The sequence below is a fragment of the Terrapene carolina genome, unplaced genomic scaffold, assembly GCF_002925995.2.
Source record: "Terrapene carolina triunguis isolate 2854851 unplaced genomic scaffold, T_m_triunguis-2.0 Scaffold183, whole genome shotgun sequence".
In the NCBI taxonomy this organism is placed as follows: domain Eukaryota; kingdom Metazoa; phylum Chordata; order Testudines; family Emydidae; genus Terrapene; species Terrapene triunguis.
This window is the reverse complement of record NW_020664534.1, coordinates 1,656,858-1,673,337: the sequence shown is the minus strand read 5'-3', so window position 1 is coordinate 1,673,337 and position 16,480 is coordinate 1,656,858.

Below are 16,480 nucleotides of genomic sequence, written 5' to 3'. Positions count from 1 at the left end.
ATGACCTTAACAGAGGTCTAGGTGTTGGGGTGGAAACGGAAAATTACAATAGGGAGATAAAAGCAACATGAGGGAAACACTAGGCAAATCTGCTCAACATCTTAGTTGTCTATACACAAATGCAAGGAGAATGGGAAATACACAGGAAGAACTAGAAGTCTTAGTACACAAGTTAAATTATGACTTGTTATCACTGAGACTTGGTGGGATAAATCTCATGACTGGAAAAGAAATACGGCAAAACACAATATGTCCAATAAGTTCTTGGAATGTGTGGCGGTCAACTTCTTGTTTCAGAAGGTGGAGGAAGTAACCAGGGAAGAATCATTTTAGACTTGATTCTGACTAACACAGGGGAATTGGTTGCAAATCTGAAGGTAGAAGGCAATTTGGATTAAAGTGATCATGAAATTATAAATGTCATGATTCTAAGGAAAGGAAGGAAGGAGAAAAACAGAATAAGAACAATGGACTTCAAAAAAGCAGACTTTAACAAACTCAGAGAACTGGTAGGTAAGGTCCCATAGGAAGAAAATCTAAGGAAAAAAGGAGTTCAGGAGAGATGGCCGTTTCTCAAGGAGACAATATTAAAAGCACAATTGCAAACCATCCTGGAGTGAAGGAAAGAGAGGAAAATAATAAGAGGCCCAAATGGCTCCATCAGGAGCTCTTTAATAACCTGAAAATCAAAACGATTTTCCTAGAAAAAGTGGAAACATAGACAAATTGCTAAAGATGAATACAAAAGAATAGCACAAGCATGTGGGGACAAAAATCAGAAAGGCTAAAATACAAAGTAAGTTATAGCTAGCAAGGGACATAAAAGGCAATAAAATACATTAGCAGCAAGAGAAAGATGAAGGAAGGTGTAGTTCCATAATTTAGTGGGGAAAGGAGAGCTAATAATGGATGCCATCAAGAAGGCTGAGGTGTTTAATACTTATTTTGCCTCAGTTTTCACTGAAAAGGTTAATTGTGACTAGACGCCTAATACAATTAATATTAACAACAAGAGGGAAGGAAGGCAAGCCAACATACAGAAAGAACAGATTAAAGAATACTTAGATAAATTAGACGTGTTCAAGTTGGCAGGGCTGGACAAAATACACCCTTGGGTACTTAAGGAACTAGCTGAAGCAATCTTGGAATCATTAGTGATTATCTTCAGGAATTCATGGGCGATGGGTGAGGTTCCAGAAGATTGGAGAAGGGCAAACAGAGTACCTATCCTTAAAAGATGGATCAGAGAGGACCCAAGGAATTATCGACCAGTCAACCTAACATTGATACCTGGAAAGATACTGAAACAAATTATTAAACAATCAATTTTTAAGCAGGATAATAATAGGATGACATATAATAGCCAGCTTGGATTGTCAAGAATACATTATACCATACCAACCTAATTTCTTCCTTTGACAGGGTAACTGGCCTAGTAGATGGGCGGAATCAGTAGATGTGATATACCTTGATTTTAGTAAGGCTTTTGATGCCATCCCACATGACATTCTCAGAAGCAAATAGGGAAAGGCGGTTTAGATTAAATTACTGGAAGGTGGATGCATAATACTGGTTGAAAGACTGTACTCAGTGGTTCACGGTCAAACTGGGAAGACGTATCTAGTGGGACACCTGCAGGAGTCTGTTCTGCGTCCAGTACTATGCAACATTTTCATTAATGACTTGGATTATAGAGTAGAGAGTGTGTTTATAAAATCTGTGGATCTCACCAAGCTGCAAAGGGTTGCAAGCACTTTGGAGGACAGGATTGGAATTCAAAATGACCCTGACAAATTGGAGAAAAGTGAAGTGAAAAGTACTACACCAGTGGGTCTCAAACTTTCTTACTGGCGACCCCTTTCACATCACATGCCTCTGAGTGTGACCCCCTAATAAATTAAATACACTTTTTAATATATTTAACACCATTATAAATGCTGGAGGCAAGCGGGGTTTGGGGTGGAGGTTGACAGCTCACGACCCCCCCATGTAATGACCTCATGACCCCCTGAGAGGTCCCAATCCCCAGTTTGAGAACCCCTGTACTACACTAAGGAAAGTAAAATCAAATGCACAATTAAAAAAATTGGGAATAGCTGGCTAGGCAAAGTCTTTGGTCTTGGCTCAGTCTGGGGGGTTGGAATAGATTATCTCTTGGGGTCTCTTCCAGTCCTACATTTTTATGATTCCAAGATAGAGATTGTAGGCCCCATTGATACTGGACTTTAACCTTGTATGGTATTTAAATTCATCTCAGTATTTCTCATACTAAGTACAAGGCTTACTAGAAATACTGGGGTCAGGGTAAATCCTGTGGTGCAGTAAATGTCCATTTCCGATAGTGGCTACTCTCACTTCTGTCTGTCCATCCATGGTTTTATAGGGAGTATGTCTATATAGTCTCTAGGCCAAAAGAAGCCTAAAGAAATCACTAAAATGGACTCTTTTTTTGCTTTTGTAAGGCTCAGCTGTTTAAGTATGGTTCCCCTCCCCAGGTCTTATTGCAGACAAGCATCTCCGAAAAGCTGGGTTCTGTAGTTTACTCTGAAAATAATCTGACTAGGTCTCTTTCTGCAGAGCGTGCCATAATCTAGGATCCAGTAACAAGGATACCTTACCTCCAGCTCCTGAAAATAAAAAATTTCTGAAACTCACAGTTTGTCTGTATGAACAATTAGACCATGATAAAATGTGGTCTGAATCTATTCTGCACTAGCCTGCTGCGGTCTAACCATCCATGTGCAACTTGTTGATTCCCATTAATAATTAACTGATGAGTTTTGAGCTAGTCCTGTTTCAAAGAGGACTAAATCAAAGCACTGTAATGAACTGTTAATGCTTATCAGGGGGGTTCACATGGGCAGACTACTCCAGACTGGTTCAGGGTAGATTCAGACCCCAATTTGCTGTGGTCTAATTGTTTGTGTATTTAAGCCCTAAAAAATTGGCATATCAAATTTCCTTGTCTCAAAAGAGTGCTGTTTTCCTGGTTGGGCATGAACATGGAGGCCAGACCTGCAAACTTCTTATTGCATAGTGCTTCCTGCCAAGAGCCATGCCATCAGTCCCAGTGGGACTGCTCATACTAATAAGCATTATGTCTGTATAGTTGGGATTATGTTTTCCAATGTGCATTACTTTGCATTTATCAACACTGAATTTCATCTGCCATTTTGTTGCCCAGTCACTCTGTTTAGTGAGACCCTTTTGTAACTTAGCTAAATCCAAAGTGTGACAGACCCAGACCAGTGGGGTACAGGAGTCTGGTAGAGGGCAAATATACTGGTCACTGGATGAGTAGTTTTCTGTTCCCTGCGTGACCAGAGCAAGGGCAGCACTAGAGTAATCAGGAACCTGCTAGAACCAGTTAAGGCAGGCAGGCTAATTAGGACACCTGGAGCCAATTAAGAAGAAGCTGCTAGAATCAATTAAGGCAGGCTAATCCGGGCACCTAGGTTTTAAAAAGGAGCTCACTTCAGTTTGTGGTGTGAGTGTGAGGAGCTGGGAGCAAGAGGCGCAAGGAGCTGAGAGGGAGAGGGAGAGGGAGAGGGCTGTGCTGTGCTGCTGGAGGACTGAGGAGCACAAGCGTTATCAGACACCAGGAGGAAGGTCCTGTGGTGAGAATAAGGAAGGTGTTTGGAGGAGGCCATGGGGAAGTAGCCCAGGGAGTTGTAGCTGTCATGCAGCTGTTACAAGAGGCACTATAGACAGCTGCAGTCCACAGGGCCCTGGGCTGGAACCTGGAGTAGAGGGCGGGCCTGGGTTCCCCCCAAACCTCCCAATTGACCTGGACTGTGGGTTCTTCCAGAGGGGAAGGTCTCTGGGCTGTTCCCCAACCCACATGGTGAATCTCTGAGGCAAGAAAATCCGCCAATAAGCGCAGGACCCACCAAGATAGAGGAGGAACTTTGTCACAAAAAATAATGGCAATCTTGAGGAATTTTGTATCATCTGCAAACTTTGCCACCTCATTGTTTACCCCTTTTTCCAGATCACTTATGAATATGTTGAACAGCAGCACTGGTCCCAGTACAGATCTTTGGGGGACTCTGATACTTGCCTCTCTTCACTGTGAAAACTGTTTGTTCCTATCCTTTGTTTCCTAGCTCTTAAGCAGTTACTGATACATGGAAGGACCATCCCTCTTATCCCATGACCACCTACTTTGCCTAAGAGCCTGTGGTGAGGGACCTTGTCAAATGATCTCTTAAAGTCCAAGTACACTATATCCACCAGATCACCCTTCTCACCATATTTGTTGACCCTCCTCAAAGCATTCTAATAAATTGATGAGGCTTGATTCCCCTTCACAAAAGTCATGTTGACTCTGCCCCCAACATATCAAGTTCATCTATTTGTCTGATAATTCTGTTCATTACTATAGTTTCAACCAATTTGCCTGGTACTGAAGTTAGGCTTACTGCCCTGTAATTGCCAGGATCACCTCTGGAGCCTTTTTTAAAAATCAGAGTTACATTACCTATCCGCCACTCATCTGGTACAAAGGCTGATTTAAGCAATAGGTTACATACCTCAGTTAGTAGTTCTGCAATTTCATATTTGAGTTCCTTCAGAACTCTTGGATGAATACCATGTAGTGCTGGTGACTTATTACTGTTTAATTTATCAATTTGCTCCAAAATTGACACCTCAATCTAGAATGGCTCCTCAGATGTGTCACCTAAAAAGAATGGCTCAGGTGTGGGAATCTCCCTCACATCCTCTGCAGCAAAGACCGATGCAAAGAATTCATTTAGCTCCTCCGCAACAGCCTTGTCTTCCTTGAGTGCTCTTTTAGCACCTTGATCATCCAGTGGCCCCACTGATTATTTGGCAGGTTTCCTGCTTATGACCTACTTAAAAAAAAATTGCTGTTTGTTTTTGTGTTGCTCTTCACATTCTTTTTTCGCATGCCTAATTGTACTTTTACACTTGACTTGCCAGAGTTTGTTCTTTTCTATTTTCCTTAGTAGGATTTCACTTCCAATTGTTAAAAGATGTCTTTTTGTCTCTACCTGCATCTTGAATTCTGCTGTTTAGCCACGATGGTACTTTTTTTTGGTCCTCTTATATCTTTTTTTTTTTTTTTTGAGCCTCTATTATGGTGTTTTTTTTAAAGTTTCCATTCAGCCTGCAGGCATTTTGGCCTTGTGACTGTTTGTTTTAATTTTGGTTTAACTAACCTCCTCATTTTTGTGCACTTCTCCTTTTAGAAATTAAATGCTACTGTGGTGGGTTTCTTTTGTATTTTCCCCCTATACGAATGTTAAATTTAATTTCATTATGGTTGCTATTACAGAGTGGTTCGGCTAGATTCACCTCTTGGACCAGATTCTGTGTGGCACTTAGTACTAAATCAAGAATTGCCTCTCCCCTTGTGAGTTCCAGGATTAGCTGCTCCAAGAAGCAGTCATTAATGGTGTCTGAAATTTTATCTCTGCATCCCTTCCCGAGATGACATGTAGCCAATCAATATAGGGAGAGTTGAAATCCCCCATTATTACTGGGTTTTCTTTTTTTGTAGCCTTTCTAATCTCCCTGAGCATTTCACACATGGGCTGGTGGTTGGTAATATATTCCTACTACTATACTCTTATTCAAACATGGAATTTCTATCCATAGAGATTCTGTGGTACGGTGTGATTCATTTAAAAGTTTTATTCTATTTGACTCTATGCTTTCTTTCACATATAGTGCCACTCCCCCACCACTGCGACCCACTCTGTTATTCCTATATATTTTGTACCCGGGGATTACTGTGTCCCATTGACTATTATCATTCCACCAAATTTCTATGATGCCTATTATAGCAATATCCTCATTTAATACCAGGCACTCAAGTTCACCCCTCTTCATGTTTAGGCTTCTTCCATTTGTATACAAGCACTTATAAAATTTGACAATATTTAGTTGTCTGCCTTCATCTGATTTAAATGAATAGAACTCTTTTTTTGTTTGACTGTTTTTCAGCTCCTACCTGCACTTTATCAACTTCTATCCTCTCCTCTTTGTGGACTAAGCCAGCTGTCTGGTATGGGACCCTGCCAGCAGGGCCGGCACTTCCACCAGGCAACCCTAGGCGGTCGCCTAGGGCGGCAGGATTTGGGTGGCAGCATTTTGCCGCCCTCGGCGGAAATTCGGCGGCGGGGGGTCCTTCTGCTCCAGGTCTTCGGCAGAAATTCGGCGGCGGGTCCTTCACTCGCTCCGGGACCCGCCGCCAAAGTGCCCCGAAGACGCGGAGCGGAAGGACCCCCACTGCCGAATGCTCAGAGGAGGAGAGCTGCCGCCTAGGGCTTCAAAAACCCTGGCGCCGCTCCTGCCTGCCAGATATGTTTATGACTGACCTCTCTTCACAAGCATAGAGCATGGGATCCTTATGTGGCCCCATCTGCAGGCACTGAACCATTCACCTGTAGTGGGAGCAGTGGCATGCTGCTCCTACAAAACAGAGCTGAGAGGGATGGAAGTCTGACAGAGGACAAGGTGGTGCACCCAAGCGACCAGTGGCGGGGGGCATGGAAAGAGAAGCAAGTCACAGCTCCTGCACTACTGAATTTTAATTTTTTGACTCAGTGACTTCATGTTTTGAGTTTTACTTTGATTTTATTTTTATTATTCCTCAAAAAGGAAAATGTTTTGTTTGTTTGACCCAAAACAATTTATTTATTTATTTTACTATTTCACTGGGGGGGGGGAATTCATTATTTCTGGTAGACCTGCAATTAATTATTTTTTTTTTCAGTTTGGCCATCAAACTGAAAAATCATTATTTATACAGCTCTAGTCAGAAGTAGAGTTGTGGGATCCTGCAGCCGGACACAATATCAGAAAGTTGAAAGACCATCTGCTGGTGGTGAAGTGCTTCCATTGGGTAAACCACTGACAGGTCCCCACAACCCAATCCCTGCCACTTCCAAAAAGCCTCATGGACCCCTCATGACAAGCATCTGACCCCAGTTGCCTGTCTGACACTTCACTTATTGTCAACTTGCTGTTTCCCTGGGTTTAGCTTATTTATTCCTCATTAGTATTAAATATAGCCCGTCCCCCAGATGATATTATGATGGTTTCATATCCACTTATACACCATAGCTCCCTACACACCCTTCTAAAGACAGATCTTTATAAGATACCATAAATTTCCAAAGGACAAGACAAGAGCTAGTGGAATCTTCATATAAGAAACATCTCATGGCATCAGGGTTGGGCCGCCTTAGTAGTGTCTAGGGGCTGGTCTACACTGGGGGGGGATCGATCCAAGATATGCAACTTCAGCTACGCGAATAGCGTAGCTGAAGTCGAAGTATCTTGGATTGAATTACCTGGGGTCCACACAGCGCGGGATCGACGGCCGCGGCTCCCCTGTCGACTGCGCTACCGCCGCTCGCTCTGGTGGAGTTCCGGAGTTGACGGTGAGCGCGTTCGGGGATCAATATAGCGCGTCTTAACGAGACGCGATATATCGATCCCGGATAAATCGATTGCTACCTGCCGATACGGCGGGTAGTGAAGACGTACCCTAAGGTTCTGCTAGGAGCGAGAGAAATTGAGCTTCATCTAAGCCTCATCTGTTTCGATTAGCTATGCAGCTGCTAAATCTCCATATTCCATTGCTTATCTAGACAGATTTCTTGGATCTTGGTGAGATTGCAGACTTCAATTTTAGATACTGTGGGAAGTAACTAATGACATTTGGAAAAAAGTTTTAAAACTTCAAAACAGTTAAGTAAGCAGAATTAGGGATATGAAAAATGAAACGAGCATGTTATCAAAACAATTTTTATGACTAAGGGTTTCAGCAGTTGTTGGAAAATTACAGTGTTGGTGCTTATACTATATATATACACACACACACACACACACACACACACAAAAGCATAGTACCTGCTTGTTTTAAAAAATATATGTAAATTAAAGCAGCTTCCCCTGTCTTCGGTGGGTCTATGTGTGCCAGACTGAAAAGATTGTCGTACAAACTGTGATTGAGTCCAGACTTGGCCATGATCAATACATTAGATTTTTGAGAAAGTTAGAGGAAAAGTAGATTTTAGACAAAGGAAAATATCTAAAGGACCAGAGATAGAGAGAAGTGTCTGAGTTAAAATTCTTCAGGCAAACAGTGTCAGACAGCAGCAGAGGAGGAGAATGATTCAGAAAGAAATTAAGAGCGAAAGAGCTGAAGAAGAGGAAGGGTTGTGGGGCTGCAGAGAAAAGCATTGTAAGTAGATAAGGACTGTTGCCTTAGACAGAGAACTGCTTCTTTTGGATATTAAATTGCATTTTTTCTCTTCCATTAGGCTTCCTCATTACAGTATCTCTGATCAATGTGGGAAATAGCAAAAGGAAGAGCTGGATGGAGATGAAAAATGCTATTTGAGGTATGATTTTGTTTGTTGGTTGGTTTAAAAGGGTTTTTTAGATACCTGTAACATTGTTTGGCTTATGGAAATTGCCACTGAAAGACTCAGCAGCTCTATGGGAATAGGAATTAATCTCATCAGTAACCTGTCAACTCAAGCATAACCAATATAGGAATTAATTAGAGGTCTTTCATGTAATTGAAATCCATTACTACTACTTAATACATCACAGCACACACAACTACCCGGTTCTTTCTTTGTCTAATAAGGAAAAGTGTTGCTATTAATCATTTATACGGCACTGTAAATACAGGCGACACTTGACAAACTATGGACTAGATTCTGGTTTAGTTGCCAGTGGTGCGCTCAGAGGAGGAATGGGGCAGGAGCCATCAAGTGGAGGTTCTGGGGGCTATTCTGTCTTCCTGAAGAAGAGCTCTGTGTAGCTCAAAAGCTTGTCTCTTTCACCAACAGAAGTTGTTAAAATAAAAGGTATTATCTCACCCACCTTGAAGCAGATACAAGGCAGAATAGCTCAGGAGTGCTGAGGCAGCACACTCAACAATTCTTCTCTTACAGGTGTCTTTGAGGATAGTAGCATATGCTCCACACTGTGCCTGCTGCTGGACACCAGCAGGTGGTCAGGGTACCCAGTTACCATGCCCCATGTTGGCTAAGCAGTGGTATTGTGGATATTAGACTGCCCAACAGCCTAGTGCATCAAGAAACTCTAGGTGTGAAGTCAGGCTGACTCTTGCCAAGGTGTGTCTAGTCTCCCACCCAGTTCATTTGGGCCAATGCAGCCTGAATTTAGACTACAGAGCGAGATACGTTCCCCACCCCACAAACCATAGAATTCTATAGCAGGGATATGATATTCAATTGCATTCTATGGCACTTTCTTATAAGAGTTTGCCCATGTAAGAACTGAATAAGGACTAAGATTTGTCCCTAGATGAACTTTCAGTTATGAATACAGGATCCTAAACACATCTGAGAGGAGGATACCCCTTATGTTCTAAAGCCGCAACAAGGAGAGCATGACAGCATAAGCATGTGAGAGGAGAGAGAGAGTAAAGCTGCATTGATTGCCTGTAGACCATATGGTAATATGGGGATTGATGGAACTATAGACCAAGTGGGGAGTTTAGTTACTATCCATTAGCATTTGATTTGTATTTTTCTAAATAAATACAGTACTTTTACAAAGGATCCAAACTAATTAGCATACACTGAACATTTGAAAACCAGATGTTATTTACAAAAGGCGATAGACAGGAACTTATGAATAATAGTTTTGAACGGAACAATAGCAAGAAAAGAGACCAGCAGCAAACAATCTGGGTTGGAGTGGGGGTCTTTGGGGGGGGGGGGTTTGGTTTTTTCTCTACTAAATTTAGAAGGGAACACTAGACTTTTCCCCCCTAATGCTGTCAAAAGTGAAGTGCCTTATAAAAAGGCAGAGATTTAAAGTAATGTACAAATAAATAGCTATTGTCGCTAGAAGGAAAGAGAAGCATAATGAAAACAAGAAAGAAAAAAAACAATCCTAGCCTCAGTGGGTGGTTTGATTTATTCTAGATATGGGTTGGAATCTCAGCTGGGATAAATTCATCTTTCAGTCACACCCAGGCAGCCCCACAGAAGTCAGAGGGCAGAATTTAGCCCCAGGTCTTTAGTTTCATGAAGGTGTTTCTGTGACATTTTAATAAGGTATTTAAGATCAGGACAGTAAATACTTTATCTGACAGTACTGGGGAAAAAATAACAAACCGGGTGCACTATGACCTTCATCCACGACTTTGTAGTCATTGGCGGTATTATGTGCTTTGCTGATACTATGTTTTATTTGAATTTGATGTTAAAAAAAGGAAGATGTAACGAGTCTGTGAATTCTGATCTCTGTCATGTGACAAGTGTTAACCCTGATCCTGGCTCCTGACACATGACTGGGCCAAGAATTATAGGACAGTTTTAGCTCTCCTCTGTTATATCTCTATTGCAGGCTATGGCTCCAGTTCTGCAAGCTGATCCATGCAAGCAGCCCCTTGCACCCACACACAGCCCCACTGACTTCAAAGGAGAACCATATGGGAGGACACCTCTATGGATCTGCTTGTATAATTGAGGTGTGACAGACTGACAATATCCAGCAATATCCTGAATTAACTTCATTGAATTAAGTTATACTTCACTGAATTGTTGAATATATTTTGAGTTCATCGTATTAAAAATATTAATGTTTATGGACTCCTGTGAGATTGTATGGAACTTCTTTAGCAGGAAAACAAGACTAATGCAATCTCTGGAAGGTATTAGGAACTTCAAAAGGCTTTTTGGAATATGTGTGAAGTGGATTTCCTAGGAAGTACCTAGAGGTGAGGGGAATGCAAATTCTCCCCTCTGAAGTCAACCTTATGAAGCTACATCCTGGGAAGAGACACCCATTGTGTACTAATTATCTGCTTCTGGAAACTTGAGATCAAAGACCTGAAATTCATGGAAGCTGTGGAACTTATGTCGTAAAGGCCAAAAGTAGTATAAGTGGGTTAAAAAAAAGAATTAGTTCAATTCATGGAGGATAGGTCTATCCATGGCTAATAGCCAAGACAGTCAGGGATGCAACCCCATATCCTGGGTGTCCCTAAACCTCCAACTGGCAAAAGCTGGGACTGAATGACGGGATGGATCACTATAATTGCCCTGTTCAGTTCGTTCCCTCTGAAGCATCTGGCATTGGACAGAGACAGGATCCTGAGCTATATGGACCATTGGTCTTTACCAGTATGACCATTTTTATGTTCTTATGTTCTAAAGACCCCTGAGCTGTATGAAGTCTGGACTTAAACATGTTATGAATATGCTTGTTCTGAACTGAAGCTGTGATGAACTTCTGACCACAAAGGAAACCATGTGGGTGGGGTGTTGAAGGACTGCTCCTGCCAGAGCCCATGGTAGGGTTCGGGTGATATCTGATAAGCTTATTACCATGTGTGTAGGTTCTTTTATGGTTTCTCAATATATTTTCTCTGTAGTGCTTTTATCTTAAGAATAAAATAGGCTTGCAGAAGAAGTGCTGTGAGGGTAACTTATTACTGTAGCAATTACACCTGTTAACTGTCTGTAAAGAGAAAGCAAGCAGGTGTGCTTCGACAGCCTGCATCTGCTGGGAATAACAAAGTGAAGGCAGGAAACGCTGCAGCCTGAAAATACCCTGTTCAGAAGGGAGTGGGACACAGGCCTACACCCAAGAAAGGCAATGGCTGGGGATCTGGAAGCCTGAGAGTGGGTATCTGTGACATTCCCCAAGGTACAATCTGGACTGTTCAACAGTGGTGTCCCCTTAAGTCTCTAGCCTGGGATGCCTTTTACACTGTCAGAACAGCCACTCCTGGTCTGCTCTCACACAGCCTTCAGCATTCAAATTCACTTCCAGTCACTCATGAATTACATATAGGGTGACACCCGCAAATTCCTCGTCCCAGACTTCCCCCATAAATCTGCATCTTGTCCTGTCCAGCACATTACTGAACAATGCAAGCTCATAGAAAGTCTATCATTGCACCCAGGCAAAATGATATATGCACTAGCCTTGTTATCCCAAATGGAGTTTCCCACACACTTTAATCCAAACAAACTGGTTAAGTTTATTAACTACAGAAAGATAGATTTAAAGTGATTACAAGTGATGATGCATAAAAGTCAAGACTGGTTACAAAAGAAACAAAAAGTATTAGCTTGCATATTACTAACTTAAGCTAAGTGAGCATAAAAGCAAAGGTTTGTCTCACCATATGCTGTAGTAAATTTCACATGCTGGGTCTCCTTCTAGCCTGGGACCACTCCCCCTTAGTTCAGTTCTTTGAGTCGCTGATGTCATTAGCAAAGAGATGGGAGGAGGAAAGGTGAAATTAAGTGTTTTCCTCCCCATTTATAACTCAATTTCTTGCACTAGAAACATCATTGATGAGACATATGAACGTGAGCTTTGAATCGTCCCTGTGATTAAATGTAAATTTCTTGTTTAGACCTTCCCATTGCTGAAGAATGGCTGCTTAAGCTAGAGACCGTCTTTAACATCTGCCTGGGGTTCTAGTCCAGCAATCATCTGTACCTCTCATGGCTCGTGTAATATGGACATCAGTACAATCACGGGCTGTGACAATGACATAATCAAGAAGATGCCAGTCTTCTGAACGTGTGTGTTTCCAAATGGTCTTATATTTGTCCCTCTGTCTAATGATGGTATTTGTGATAAGCAAATCATGCTCCACACATTTGCTGAGGACAAGGTTGCCATTAGACTTAATGTTACCCACCCCTTCTCTCCCCATGGTGCCATTGTTTAGTCAGATCAATTATGAACGTGTGGCTTGCACCACAACACTGTAAACAACCAAAAGGAATGCAGAGGAAATTTAACATCAAGGCACTTCAAAATCACACTAGTCACAAAACTCTTCAGCAATGCCTCATTGAGAAGCTCTCTGACCTACCTCACATCAATAACATCCAAACACGTTGGGAGGAATTCAAGACCATTATTCACAAGTAAGGCTAAGATCTTTTCATGGAGGTAGCGGAACTCACGGAATCCATGACTTCCAGCAACCTCCATGACTTCAGCTTGTTGCAGCAGGGCCCGCTGGAGCTCCCAGCCACCATGGGTGGCAGGGGTACTCCAGACCTCCCAGCTGGTGGCGGTGATGGGGCCTTCCACAGCTCCTGGTCCCCATGGGCGGCGAGGGGACCCTGGATCTCCAAGCACCCATAGGCAGTGGGAGCCCCATAGCTTCGAGCGGGCCCCCGCAGTGGCCTGGCCACTGCAGGCGATGTGGGGACCCCACAGCTGAGCTCCCCATTTTGTCATGGATATTTTTAGTAAAAGTCACGGACAGGTGACCTGTCCGTGACTTTTACTAAAAATATCCATGACGAAATCTTAGCCTTATTCACAAGGCATGTGCTGAATCAATTGAATTTTACATTCACCACCATCAGGATTGGTTTGATGAGAACAACAAGGAAATCCTAGCACTTATTCATCAGAAGAGAAGCACATTTTGCACTTGGCAAAATGAACCGTCAAATCAGCAAAAATGAGAGTCTTCTCATTGGCTTAAAGCTGTAGTTCAAAGGAAGCTGCATAACATCAAGAATCAGTGGTGGCAAGCAAAGGCCATGGAGATCTAGAGTTTTGCTGATCAGACTGACATGAGAAGCTTTTTTCAAGCAACAAAAGCCACGTATGGACCAAATTCAAATGGCATAGTCCCTCTGTGACCCCAGGACACCTCTACCCTTCTTAAGGACAATGTGGCCCTCATACAACATTGGAAGGAACATTTCAAGTCTCTATTAAATCACAAATCTGAAGTCTCAACTGCCACCACTGAATCCATTCCTCACCATCCAGTAATAGAACCTCTTGCTGACTCCCCATTTCTGAGGCAGTTTGGTGAGCCATTGCTCAGACTAGAAACAATAAGGCGCCAGGCCCGTATGGCATCCCCGCAAAGGTCTTCAAAGCTGGGGGAATAGTACTCGTGCAAAAACTTCATCAACTTCTTGTTAGAATTTTGGTTAATAAGGAAATTCCACCCAACTTAAAGAGTGCCAATATTGTGACCATTTTTAAGAAAGGGGACACATCAATTTGTGGGAATTACCAAGGTATTGCACTCCTCTCCATTGCTGGGAAGATCCTTGCTCACATCTATCATGAAGCATTGTGGAAGATGCTGTGTAGGTTTGGTTGTCCATTGAAGTTCATTCATGTTCTCAGGCTAATTCATGATGGGATGACCGCCACCTCTGTAATAGGTTGGAGCCAGACCTGTTCACCATCCGCACTGGTGTTAAGCAGGGCTGTGTTATTGCCCCAACCCTTTTTTCCAACTATCTTGCCGTAATCTTGATTCTTATTCATGACCGCCTTTCTTCTGGAATTGGTATTGAGTATCACATGAACGGCCGGCTCTTCAATCGTCAATGTCTTCATTCTAAAATTGAAGTCATCAGGATTGTTATTACTAACCTTCAGAATGCTGACAACTGTGCTATTGTCACTCACACTGAGGCTGACTTGCAATCCACCCTAGATCTCTTCTCAGGTGCCTGTCATAGCCTGGGACTTTTCCTCAATCTTGAGAAGACTAAAGTGCTCCACCAGCCTGCCCCAGCACAAGTTGCCCCCTCCTCCCACAAATTGTCATCAGTGGTGAACTCTTGGAAAATGTTGAGCATTTCCATTACCTTGGTAGCCACCTCACCCAGACAGCCAATATTGATGTGAAGATCAAACACAGGATCCATTGTGCCAGTGTATCCTTCAGAAAGCTGCTCCATCATGTCTTTATTGACAGAGATCTATGGAGGGGAACTAAGATCCTGGTCTACAATGCAGTAGTCATCCTCACTCTTCTTTATGGGTGCAAGATGTGGGTGACATACCGAAGCCATCTTAAGCATCTGGAGTGGTACCACCAGCACCAATGCCAGCGTTCTCTCTGCAGCAAAGATCACCAATGTTGAGGCAAAGATTATAAAACATCAACTTCCCTGGGCTGGTCATTGTGTGAAGATGGCTGATACTTGTTTTCTGAAGTGAGTCCTCTTTTCTTAACTTAGTCATGGCAGGAGGACTCTCAGGGGACAGAGGAAATGCTACCAGGACACCCTGAAAGTATATCTTAAGAAAGTATATCTTGCTGACCCCACAAACTGGGAAGAGCTGACTGGCAATAGAGTGCAATGGCATCACATCATACATCAAGCCTCAGCCTGTTTTGAAGAGAATCGCCTTGCTCAAGAGGCTGAGAAACAGCACAGGAGGAAGGAAAGTGTACAGCATCCTGGCCAGCAGTTGTGCTCTTTCCAAGCAACCCCCTGTCACATATGTGGAATGACATCTAAAGCATGAATTTGACTCCTCAGCCATCTTAAGTCTCATCAATGACTTTCCCCCGGCAAACATCATCCTTGTATCGATGGATAGTCGACGGTGAGGGGCTAGTGCGTCTTTGTCTCTGAAAAACTGGCTCAGGCCTGCTTGTCTTAACCTTGAAGCATGTTATGACAATGATACATACTAGAAACTTATAACTTTACATACAATACTGATACACAAATTTTACCAGGATAATAATACTAAGCAGATTATGACTTTTCAAATGATACCTCCCAAGGCATATTTTGTACAAAATTGATCATAGTCTTGTAAAAGTGTGACCATAATAGAATAGACTGTCACAGTATCCTTGCTGGACAAGCGAGGCAGAATACAGATGCTATGAACTGTGACACGAGGCCTCTGTCCAGCTCCCAATGGACAAGTGTCCTGTTTCCACGGGGCATAAGAAAAACTACCATAATTAATATTGATGGAAACCCTTTGATAGTCTGAGCAGAGAGGCCAAAGATTAAAGAGGCAGGGAATTTCGTTCTCAGAGTTAGTCCTTCTGCGTCATGGTTAAGGCACCTTTAGAGGGAGAGTGCAGGGAAGCTTACAAACAGGGTTCCAGTCTCCTCCAGAGTTGTCCACAAATCATCTTTCACAACCACTAAATCAAAGTGATTTCATGACAATGTGGCTATGTCTGGAGTTTTAAGCATTGCCCTCTCCTACCTGCAACTTCTAGAGTAAACAAAAATGAGAAGCAAGTAGCTTCAAGATACTATGGTAACTCTCATATAAGTGAAGACATGGAGCATTTATACACAGTAAGATTGGGAATAGAAAGAACTACAATGATATGAGGCATTCTCTGCATGACAGCCAAGCAAGCATTCTGGTAAGGTAATTGAAGGTAAAAGACATCATTAGCATAGGGTTCACCAACTAGCAGAAACAACATTGCTCCTACTGAGAATCAAAATGCTTTCAGAACTGTGCAGTATCTCCCCATTTTGTCCCATTTTACATGTTAATAAAATATATTGCTTGAGTTTTGCTAATGTATAAAAAATCCTGAACCCAGTAGAACTATCAGAAATTAGATTGCTGTCTCTTCCATAAGAATTTAGGGTTTTCTTCTGCATGATTGAAGTCAGTGGAAGTTTTCCATTGATTGAAACAGGAGCAGGATGGGACCTTTAATTTACAATCCAAACTGACTGGA